The sequence below is a fragment of the Oncorhynchus keta genome, chromosome 35, assembly GCF_023373465.1.
Source record: "Oncorhynchus keta strain PuntledgeMale-10-30-2019 chromosome 35, Oket_V2, whole genome shotgun sequence".
Lineage (NCBI taxonomy): Eukaryota > Metazoa > Chordata > Actinopteri > Salmoniformes > Salmonidae > Oncorhynchus > Oncorhynchus keta.
Genome location: NC_068455.1, coordinates 42,461,276 through 42,474,065, shown reverse-complemented (window position 1 = coordinate 42,474,065; position 12,790 = coordinate 42,461,276).

The following is a 12,790-nucleotide window of genomic DNA, read 5'->3' as shown; positions in this document are numbered from 1 at the left end:
ATTGAACAATGTTGTCTTTGCAATTAAAAGGGTTCCCATTTGTCAATTCCTGACCGTTCTCTACCTTACATTGCAGAGACATCTGACAAGAAGGGTAGTTGCAGCTCAATATGGCTGCTAGAGTGCAGTATATGGGTGAGTAGGTGTGTCGAAAGGAAAGGAATGGGCGTGTGGAAAGGAGTGGGTGTGTCGAAAGCACTCTGCTAAAGGTTAGGTTGTTTTGATTGAGCTGTTTTTTTCCTTCCGTTTCTTACCACGCAACTACCCTACCGCAAGCGTTAGGATTTCTGTTTTCAAGACAGAGGATGAGCCTGAGTCATATTTCATTGTTAGTTTTACATAAATAATTGTACATTTTCAGTTATAAAACTGACAATTGTTTATTTTTCGACTAAAAAGTAATCATGAAGGGTGGGTGTTGCTCCGTGTGCTTATTGTGATTGTCACCCTGACACCAGGTAGCTACTTCCCACGCTGTTTCTGGACATTAGTACTTGTCAAGTGGGAGCGAAGGACACTGTGTCCCGGTGTTGTTTGCATTCACACCATATCCTTTGAGTAAACTGTTTCAAATCAAATCAAATTGTATTTGTCACATGCACCAAATAGAACAGGTGTAGTAGACCTTACAGTGAAATGCTTACTTCCAAGCCCTTAATAACTTCTCATGGCTGGGGGCATTATTGAGTAGCTTGGATGAATAAGGTGCCCAGAGGTGCCCAGAGTAAACTGCCTGCTACTCAGTCACAGAAGCTAAGATATGCATATTATTAGTATATTTGGATAAAAAACACTGAAAAACTGTTTGAATGATGTCTGTGAGTATAACAGAACCCATATGGCAGGTAAAAACCTGAGAAAAAATCCAACCAGGAAGTGGGAAATCTGAGGTTTGTAGTTTTTCAACTCATTCCCTATTGAAGATACAGTGGGATATTGGTCATATTGCACTTCCTAAGGCTTCCACAAGAGGTCAACAGTCTTTAGAACCTTGTTTGATGCTTCTACTGTGAGGTGGGGGTGAATGAGAGGGGAATGAGTCAGTGGTCTGGCAGAGTGCCACAAGCTCAGTCTCGCGCGTTCACGTGACAGTTAGCTCTGTTCCATTGCATTTCTACAGACAAAGGAATTCTCCAGTTGGAACATTATTGAAGATTTATGTTAAAAACATCCTATAGATTGATTCTATACTTAGTTTGACATGTTTCTACGGACTGTAATGGAACGTTTTGACTTTTTGTCTGCCCGCGCGTCATGATTTTGGATTGTGTACTAAACGCGCAAACAAAAAGGAGGTATTTGGACATAAATTATGAACTGTATCGAACACAGCAAACATTTATTGTGGAACTGGGATTCCTGGGAGTGCATTCTGATGAAGATCATCAAAGGTAAGTGAATATTTATAATGCTATTTCTGACTTCTGTTGACTACACAATATGGCGGATATCTGTTTGGCTTGTTTTTGTCTCTGAGCGCTGTACTCAGATTATTGCATGGTGTGCTTTTTCGGTAAAGCTTTTTTGAAATCTGACACAGCAGTTGCATTAAGGAGAAGTTTATCTAAAGTTCCATTTATAACACTTCTATTTCCATCAACATTTATGATGAGTATTTCTATAAATTGATGTGGCTATGCAAAATCACTGGATGTTTTTAGAACTACTGAACATACCGCCCCAATGTATACTGAGATTTTTTTATATAAATATGAACTTTATCGAACAAAACGTACATGTATTGTGTAACATGATGTCCTACGAGTGTCATCTGATGAAGATCATCAAAGGTTAGTGATTCATTTGATCTCTATTTCTAATTTTTGTGACTCCTCTCTGGCTGGAAAAATGGCTGTGTTTTTCTGTGACTTGGCTCTGACCTAACATAATCGTTTGTGGTGCTTTCGCCGCAAAGCCTATTTGGAATCGGACACTGTGGTGGGATTAATAAGAAGGGTATCTTTAAAATGGTATAAAATACTTGTATGTTTGAGGAGTTTTAATAATGAGATTTCTGTTGTTTGAATTTGGCGCCCTGCACTTTCACTAGCTGTTGTCATATCGATTAAATAGTTAAAGAGCAGCAGTAAATAACATACAAGGGTATTGGTACAGAGTCAATGTGGGGGGGGGGGCAATGCAAATAGTCTGGGTAGCCATTTCATTAGATGTTCAGGGGTCTTATGGCTTGGCCGTGCAGTCATGAGTGAACAGGGAGTACAGGAGGGGACTGAGCACGCACCCCTGAGGGGCCCCCGTGTTGAGGATCAGTGTGGCTGATGTATTGTTACCAAACCTTACCACCTGGGGGGCTGACAGTCAGGAAGTCCAGGATCCAGTTGCAGAGGGAGGTGTTTAGTCCCAGGGTCCTTAGCTTAGTGATGAGCTTTTAGGGCGCTATGGTGTTGAACGCTGAGCTGTAGTCAATGAATGGCATTCTCACATAGTTCGGAGTACACGTCCTGGTAATCCATCTGGCCCAGCGGCCTTGTGAATGTTGACCTGTTTAAAGGTCTTACTCACATCGGCTGCGTAGAGCGTGATCATACAGTCGTCCGGAACAGCTGATGCTCTCATGCATGTTTCAGTGTTACTTGCCTTGAGGCGAACATAGCTTGTCTGATAGGTTCGTGTCACTGGGCAGCTCTCGGCTGGCTTCCCTTTGTAGTCTGTAATAGTTTGCAAGCCCTGCCACATCCGACGAGTGTCGGTACCGGTGTAGTACTATTCGATCTTAGTCCTTAATTGACGCTTTGCCTATTTGATGGTTTGTTGGAGGGCATAGAGGGATTTCTTATAAGCTTCTGGGTTAGAGTCCTGCTCCTTGATATGGCTGGTCTACCCTTTATCTCAGTGTGAATGTTGCTTGTAATCCATGGCTTCTGGTTGGGGTATGTAAGCACAGTCACTGTGGGGACAACATCCCCGATGCACTTATTGATAAAGCCAGTGACTGATGTGGTGTACTCCTCAATGCCATCACAAGAGTCCCGGAACATATTCCAGTCTGTGCTAGCAAAACAGTCCTGTAGTTTAGCATCTACTTCATCTGACCACTTTTTTATAGACTGAGTCACTGGTGCTTCCAACTTTAAACGTTGCTTGTGTGCAGGAATCAGGAGGACAGAGTTATGGTCAAATTTGCCAAATGGAGGGTGAGGGTGAGCTTTGTACAGGTCTCTGTGTTTGGAGTAAAGATGGTCTAGAATATTCCCTCTGGTTGCACATTTAACATGCTGATAGAAATGAGGTAAAGGTGATTTAAGTTTCCCCTCATTAAAGTCGCCGGCCACTAGGAGCACTGCCTCTAGATGAGAGTTTTCCTGTTTGCTTATGGTGGAGTACAGCTCATTGAGTGCGGTTTTAGTGCCAGCCTCGGTCTGTGGTGGTATGTAGACAGCTACGACAAATACAGATGAAAACTCTCTGGGTAGATAGTGCGGTCTACAGCATATAATGAGATACTCTACCTCAGGCGAGCAAAACTCTGAGACTTCCTTAGATATCGTGCACCAGCTATGGTTTAGAAATATGCATAGGCCCCCGCCCGTGTCTTACCAGGGGCTGCTGTTCTGTCCTGCCGATGGGGTGTTTAACCCGCCAGCTGTATGTTCTTAATGTCGTCGTTCAGCCACAACTCGGTGAAACATAAGATATTGCAGTTTTTAATGTCCCGTTGCTAGGATATACGTGCTTTCAGTTCGTCCCATTTTTTTCCAGTGATTGAATGTTAGTTAGCTAAATGGAAGGCAAGGGCAGATTAGCCACTCATCGCCTGATCCTCACAAGGCATCCTGATCTCTTTTTGCGAAACCTACGTTTCCTTTTCCAATCACGGGGATCTGGGCCTGGTCGAGTGTCCGTAGTATATTCCTCGCATCCGACTCGTTGAAGAAGTACTCCTCGTCCAATTTGAGGTGAGTAATCCCAGTTTTCGGTCATAAGAGACAGTAGCAGCAACATTATGTACAAAACAAGTTACGAACAAAGCAAAAAACAAACAAAATAGCATGTTTGGTTAAGAGCCGATAAGACGGCAGCCCTACCCTCCGGCTCCATCTTTCCATGGCTGGAAGTAAGTTTGTGTTTATGCTGGACCTCCCACCCCCACCTACTGTCAACCAATCATGTCACTTCAGAGCTATACATAGCCATCGGTATTGTTACAAAATTTGAGAAGCACACGGCAATGCAGTATGGAGCATGATTTGGCCTCTGCATGCCTCTGGGGACTCCGTAATTGCGTCACACCCTCCATAAGAAGCCTCCAATCATATTTTCGGATCAAGCCTAAATGGGCTTTTATCGTCTCGTCATGCAGCCCAATCAGCCACGCAAAACGGTATTGAGGGGCAACAAATATCCCCAATTAGCTGATTCTCTTTCCATACGCCCACTCCTTTAGACACAAGCACTCGCCCATACTCTGGTCCCCATATTAGGCTGCAGCTACCCATACTTGCTGCTGACATTGTTACGGTTTTCTTCTATCTCCTCCTCGGAAGAGGAGGTGTAGCAAGGATCAGACCAAAATGCAGCGTGATAATTTTCATACATGTTTAATAATGAATAAACACGAACAATACAAAAACAAGAAACGTTACGCGAAAACCGAAACAGCCTATACTGGTGCAAACTAACACGGAGACAGGAACAATCACCCACGAAACACTCAAAGAATATGGCTGCCAAAATATGGTTCCCAATCAGAGACAACGATAAACACCTGCCTCTGATTGAGAACCACTTCAGGCAACCATAGACTTTTCTAGATAACCCTACTAATTCACAATCCCAATACCTACAAAAAACCCAAGACAAAACACACCACATAATAAACCCATGTCACACCCTGGCCTGACCAAAATAATAAAGAAAACAGGGCGTGACAGGGCGTGACAGACATGATGTTTTGTTTTGTTGATAATATGTCCTTTGTCTGCTTTTGCCTATTTCAAGGTCACTTACTATCTAGAGAAACTGCATCACCAGATTAGTGTAAACAGTGGGTCGCACTGTAATGATAGCTTTTTCCATGTACTATCCAATGTACCGGTAGTTATAGCAAATCAAATCAAATTTTATTGGTCACATACACATGGTTAGCAGATGTTAATGTGAGTGTTGTGAAATGCTTGTGCTTCTAGTTCCGACAGTGCAGTAATATCTAACAATTCCCCAACAACTACCTAATAAACACAAATCTAAAAGGATGGAATAAGAATATGTACATATAAATATATGGATGAGCGATGGCCGAGCGGAGTAGGCAAGATGCAATAGATGGTATAAGATACAGTATATACATATGAGATGAGTAATGTAAGATATGTTAACATTATTAAAGTGGCATTGTTTAAAGTGACTAGTGAGTCTCTATGTAGGCAGCAGCCACTCTGAGTTAGTGATTGCTGTTTAGCAGTCTGATGGCCTTGAGATAGAAGCTGTTTTTCAGTCTCTCGTTCCCTGTACTGACCTCGCCTTCTGGATGGTAACGGGGTGAACAGGCAGTGGCTCGGGTGGTTGTTGTCCTTGATGATTTGGCCCTCCTTTGACATTGGGTGCTGTTGGTGTCCCCACCCTCTGGAGAGCCCCACCCCTCTGGAGAGCCTTCCGGTCGAGGGCAGTGCAGTTGTCGTACCAGGCGGTGATACAGCCCGACAGGATGCTTTCAATTGTGCATCTGTAAAAGTTTGTCACGGTTTTAGGTGACAAGCCACATTTCTTCAGCCTCCTGAGGTATACTTCTTCTTGTACCATTTCAGTTTGTCTGTGATGTGTACGCCGAGGAACTTGAAGCTTTCCATCTTCTCCACTACTGTCCCTTCAATGTGGATAGGGGGGTGCTCCCTCTGCTGTTTCCTGAAGTCCAAGATCATCTCCTTTGTTTTGTTGACGTTGAGTGAAAGGTTGTTTTCCTGACACCACAGTCCGAGTGCCTGTCTTGTCGTTGATGGTAATCAAGCCCACTACTGTTGTGTCATCTACAAACTTGATGACTGAGTTGAAGGCCCGTCAGAAAGTCCAGGACCCAATTTCACAGGGTGGGGTTGAGACCCAGGGCCTCCAGCTTAATTATGAGCTTGGATGGTACTATGGTATTGAATGCTGAGCTGTGGTCAATGAACAGCATTCTTACATAGGTATTCCTCTTGTCCAGATGGGATAGGGCAGTGTGCAGTGTGATGGAGATTGCATCGTCTGTGGATCTGTTGGGGTGGTATGCAAACTGAAGTGGGTCTAGGGTGGCAGGGAAGGTGGAGGTTATATAATCCTTGACTAGTCTCTCAAAGCACTTCATGATGACAGAAGTGAGTGCTACGGGGCGATAGTGATTTAGTTCAGTTACCTTTGCCTTCTTGGGTACAGGAACAATGGTGGCCATCTTGAAGCATGTGGGTACGGCAGACTGGGAAAGGGAGCTATTGAATATGTCCGTAAACACACCAGCCATCTGGTCTGCGCATGCTCTGAGGACACAGCTAGGGATGCCGTCTGGGCCAGCAACCTTGCGAGGGTTAACGTGTTTAAATGTCACTCTCTTCAGCCACGGAGAAGGAGAATGGGAAGGGGGGACCGCCCCTTGTTAGCGGGCCGCGCCAATTGCACTGTATTATCCTCAAAGCGGGCAAAGAAGATGTTTAGTGTTCCGTGACCTGGCTAGTTTTCTTTTTGTAGTTCGTAATTGCCTGTAGACCCTGCCACATACGTCTCGTGTCTGAACCGTTGAATTGCGACTCCCCTTTGTCCCCATACCGACATTTCACTTGTTTGATTGCCTTGCGGAGGAAATAACTACACTGTTTATATTCGGCCATATTCCCAGTCTTCTTTCCATGGTTAATGCCGCCATCCATCAATGGTTTTTGGTTAGGGTAGGTTTTAATAGTCACAGTGGGTACAACATCTCCAATGCACTTCCTGATAAACTCACTCACTGAGTCAGTGTATAGATCAATGTTATTCTCTGAGGCTGCCCGGAACATTTCCCAGTCCGCGTGATCAAAATAATCTTGAAGCGTGGATACCAATTGGTCAGACCAGCGTTGAATGATTCTAGTCACGGGTAAATCCTGTTTGAGTTTCTGCCTAAAGGACGGTAGGAGCAAGATGGAGTCGTGGTTGGATTTGCCGAAAGGAGGGCGAGGGAGGGCATTGTATGCATCGCGGAAGTTAAAGTAGCAGTGGTCAAGTGTATTGCCCGGGCGAGTGCTGCAATCAATATGCTGATAGAATTTAGGTAGCCTTGTTCTCAAATTTGCTTTGTTAAAATCCCCAGCTACAATAAATGCAGCCTCAGGATATATGGTTTCCAGTTTACATAAAGTCCAGTGAAGTTCCGTGATGGCCGTCGTGGTATCTGCTTTAGGGGGTATATACACAACTGTGACAATAACTGACGAGAATTCTCTTGGGAGATAATATGGTCGGTATTTGATTGTAAGGAATTCTAGGTCAGGTCAACAGAAGGATTTGAGTTCCTGTATGTTGTTATGGTTACACCATGAGTTGTTAATCATGAAGCATACACCCCCGCCCTTCTTATTCCCCAAGAGATGTTTGTTTCTGTTGGCACGAAGCATGAAGAAACCCGGTGGCTGTACCAAAAACCTATCCCAAGAGAGACATGTTTCCGTGAAACAGAATGTTACAATCTCTGATGTCTCTCTCTTGCCCTAATTTTGTCCACCTTGTTGTCTAGAGACTGGAGAAGTATACTCGGAAGCGGTGGGAGGTGTGCACACCTTCAAAGCCGGACCATGAGGCCGCTCCGTCTACCTCTTCTGCTGCGACGTTGTTTTGGGTCAGCCTGGGATTAGATCCAATGTCCTGGGTGTTGGTCAGAACAAAGGATCCGCTTCGGGAAAGTTGTATTCCTGGCTGTATCTAATAACACTTAAGATTCTGGGCTAACAATGTAAGAAATAATACATAAAAAACAAAATACTGTTGTCATCTATGCATAGTCACTTTAATTAACTATACCAACATGTACATACTACCTCAACTAACCGGTGACCCACACTTTGACTCTGTACTGGCACACCCCTGTATATATTGTTATTTTTTACTGCTGCTCTTTAATTACTTGTTACTTTTTTATCTTATTCTTATCCATATTTTTTTTTAACTGCACTGTCGGTTAGGGGCACGCACGTAAGTAAGCACTTCACTGTAAGGTCTACATCAAATAAAATTTGATTTGATTTCCTAAGGTCTCAAAGCGAGGCGACCATCTTGACTGAGATTGTGTGGTTGGTTGACAGTATTGCACCCTAGCTGCTGTATTATTTTTGAAATTTCAACTTTAATGGGGTAGAGACGTCACAAGGTATGGAATAGCATGGACAGTCCCCCTGCTCTCTCCTTCCCCAGGACCCACCATGCCCCTTCTTCTCTTCAAGGATGATCAATGGAAACAGGATGCACCTGAGCTCAGTCTAGAGTCTCATAGCAAAGGGTCTGAATACTTATGTAAATGTTATATTTCAGTTTTTATTTTCGATAAATTTGCCAAAATTGAAAAATAATAATAATAATTGCTTTGTCATTATGGGGTATTGTGTTGAAATGAATGAGGGTAAAAATAAAAAAATGAAATACAATTTTTGAATAAGGTTGTAAAGTAACAAAATGTGGAAAAAGTCAAGAGGTCTGAATACTTTCCGAATGCACTGCATAACCAGAGACTTTGATACAGATGTAACCCCCTCAACCTTCCTACCCCATCCACCCTCAGTTCACCCACATGGAGTCTTATAGTGAAACATATACAGTATATCGATTTATTTATTTGCACACACTTTATTTATTGATTGATAGTGTAACATACAGAACCCCACCTCTCTCTTTCAATAGTACCCACCCTGCCTCTCCCCCTTAAGTACCCACCGTGCCCCATGACCTATATGTAACAGATACACTATATATACAAGAGTATGTGGACACCCCTGCAAATTAGTGGATTTCGCTATTTCAGCCACACCCGTTGCTGACAGGTATATTTTTTTTTATTTCACCTTTATTTAACCAGGTAGGCTAGTTGAGAACAAGTTCTCATTTGCAACTGCGACCTGGCCAAGATAAAGCATAGCAGTGTGAACAGACAACACAGAGTTACACATGGAGTAAACAATTAGCAAGTCAATAACACAGTAGAAAAAAATGGGCAGTCTATATACAATGTGTGCAAAAGGCATGAGGAGGTAGGCGAATAATACAATTTTGCAGATTAACACTGGAGTGATAAATGATCAGATGGGCATGTACAGGTAGAGATATTGGTGTGCAAAAGAGCAGAAAAGTAAATAAATAAAAACAGTATAAAAACAGTATGGGAATGAGGTAGGTGAAAAAGGGTGAGCTATTTACCTATAGACTATGTACAGCTGCAGCGATCGGTTAGCTGCTCGGATAGCTGATGTTTGAAGTTGGAGAGGGAGATAAAAGTCTCCAACTTCAGCGATTTTGCAATTCGTTCCAGTCACAGGCAGCAGAGTACTGGAACGAAAGGCGGCCAAATGAGGTGTTGGCTTTAGGGATGATCAGTGAGATACACCTGCTGGAGCGCGTGCTACGGATGGGTGTTGCCATCGTGACCAGTGAACTGAGATAAGGCGGAGCTTTACCTAGCATGGACTTGTAGATGACCTGGAGCCAGTGGGTCTGGCGACGAATATGTAGTGAGGGCCAGCCGACTAGAGCATACAAGTCGCAGTGGTGGGTGGTATAAGGTGCTTTAGTGACAAAACGGATGGCACTGTGATAGACTGCATCCAGTTTGCTGAGTAGAGTGTTGGAAGCCATTTTGTAGATGACATCGCCGAAGTCGAGGATCGGTAGGATAGTCAGTTTTACTAGGGTAAGCTTGGCAGCGTGAGTGAAGGAGGCTTTGTTGCGGAATAGAAAGCCGACTCTGGATTTGATTTTTGATTGGAGATGTTTGATGTGAGTCTGGAAGGACTCTGAGTACACACTGAGTACACAACCATGCAATCTCATTAGACAAACACTGGCAGTAGAATGACCTTATTGAAGAGCTCAGTGACTTTCAACGTGACACCATCATAGGATGCCACCTTTCCAATAAGACAGTTTGCCCCGCTAGAGCTTCCCCGGTCAACTGTAAGTGATGTTATTGGGAAGTGGAAATGTCTAGGAGCAACAACAGCTCAGCCGTGAAGTGGTAGGCCACACAAGCTCACAGAACTTAATGTTAACTTTCAGTGCTATGCGGATGACACACAGCTGTACATTTCAATGAAACATGGTGAAGCCCCAAAATTGCCCTCGCTAGAAGCATGTGTTTCAGACATAAGGAAGTGGATGGCTGCAAACGTTCTACTTTTAAACTCGGACAAAACAGAGATGCTTGTTCTAGGTCCCAAGAAACAAAGAGATCTTCTGTTGAATCTGACAATTAATCTTAATGGTTGTACAGTCGTCTCAAATAAAACTGTGAAGGACCTCTGCGTTATTCTGGACCCTGATCTCTCTTTTGAAGAACATATCAAGACTGTTTCAAGGACAGCTTTTTTCCATCTACGTAACATTGCAAAAATCAGAAACTTTCTGTCCAAAAATGATGCAGAAAAATGTATCCATGCTTTTGTAACTTCTATGTTGGACTACTGCAATGCTCTACTTTCCGGCTACCGGGATAAAGCACTAAATAAACTTCAGTTAGTGCTAAATACGGCTGCTGGAATCCTGACGAGAACCAAAAAATTTGATCATATTACTCCAGTGCTAGCCTCCCTACACTGGCTTACTGTCAAGGCAAGGGCTGATTTCAAGGTTTTACTGCTAACCTACAAAGCATTACATGGGCTTACTCCTACCTATCTCTCTGATTTGGTCCTGCCGTACATACCTACACGTACGCTACGGTCACAAGACGCAGGCTTCCTAATTGTCCCTAGAATTTCTAAGCAAACAGCTGGAGGCAGGGCTTTCTCCTATAGAGCTCCATTTTTATGGAATGGTCTGCCTACCCATGTGAGAGACGCAAACTCAGTCTCAACCTTTAAGTCTTTACTGAAGACTCATCTCTTCAGTGGGTCATATGATTGAGTGTAGTCTGGCCCAGGAGTGTGAAGGTGAACGGAAAGGCTCTGGAGCAACGAACCGCCCTTGCTGTCTCTGCCTGGCCGGTTCCCCTCTTTCCACTGGGATTCTCTGCCTCTAACCCTATTACGGGCTCTTTCATACTGTCCCTAGGAGGGGTGCGTCACTTGAGTGGGTTGAGTCACTGATGTGATCTTCCTGTCTGGGTTGGTGCCTCCCCCTTGGGTTGTGCCGTGGCGGAGATCTTTGTGGGCTATACTCGGCCTTGTCTCAGGATGGTAAGTTGGTGGTTGAAGATATCCCTCTAGTGGTGTGGGGGCTGTGCTTTGGCAAAGTGGGTGGGGTTATATCCTTCCTGTTTGGCCCTGTCCGGGGGTTTCATCGGATGGGGCCACAGTGTCTCCTGACCCCTCCTGTCTCAGCCTCCAGTATTTATGCTGCAGTAGTTTGTGTCGGGGGGTAGGGTCAGTTTGTTATATCTGGAGTACTTCTCCTGTCCTGTCCTATCTGGTGTCCTGTGTGAATTTAAGTATGCTCTCTCTAATTATCTCTTTCTCTCTTTCTTTCTCTCTCTCGGAGGACCTGAGCCCTAAGACCATGCCTCAGGACTACCTGACATGATGACTCCTTGCTGTCCCCAGTCCACCTGGCCGTGCTGCTGCTCCAGTTTCAACTGTTGTGCCTGTGATTATTATTATTTGACCATGCTGGTCATTTATGAACATTTGAACATCTTGGCCATGTTCTGTTATAATCTCCACCCGGCACAGCCAGAAGAGGACTGGCCACCCCACATAGCCTGGTTCCTCTCTAGGTTTCTTCCTCGGTTTTGGCCTTTCTAGGGAGTTTTTCCTAGCCACCGTGCCTCTACACCTGCATTGCTTGCTGTTTGGGGTTTTAGGATGGGTTTCTGTACAGCACTTTTGAAATATCAGCTGATGTACGAAGGGCTATATAAATAAATTTGATTTCAATTTGATTTAGAACGAGACCGTCAAATTGTCTGTCCCCGGTTGCAACACTCAGTAGTGAGTTCCAAACTACCTCTGGAAGCAATGTATGGGGACATTGATTCAACTTAAACCCACTTCTTAAACATCCAATTCACAAACAATCTTTTGTGTTTGACCCTAATTATTTTTTTATCACATGTATTGGGACACATGTCCCCTGGAAAGATTTTGCAACTGCAGAAATCCCTTTTTGCTGGTCTATGCATTGGCTCTTCAGATTGGATTGTGCTGTGATGTTCTTCACAACAGGTGAATGCTTTTTCAAGTTATGTCTATTTAGATCATTTTTGTTTAGCCATGAACTGCATTTAGGACATTTGGTCTTTGGCTTGCCTAGAGGTGCCACTGTTGAATGAGCTAGTCCCGGGGGTTCCGTGGCGGGACGGGCTGGTCCAAGTGATTCTGTGGCAGGAAAGGCTGATGCCATGGCAGGAAGGGCTGATTCCAAGGTCCCATGATGGGAAGAGCTAGTTCTGGGGGTCCCGGTGGGAAGGGCTGGTTCTGGGGGTCCCGGTGGAAGAGCTGGTTCTGGGGGTCCCGGTGGGAAGGGCTGGTTCTGGGAGTTCCATGGTGGGAAGATCTGGTCCCAAAGGTCCCTTGACATTAATGGCTGGTCCCGTGGTATGAAGGGCTGGTCCCGTGGCGTGAAGGACTGGTCCCGTGGCGTGAAGGACTGGTCCCATGGCGGGAAGAGCTGGTCCCGTGGTGTG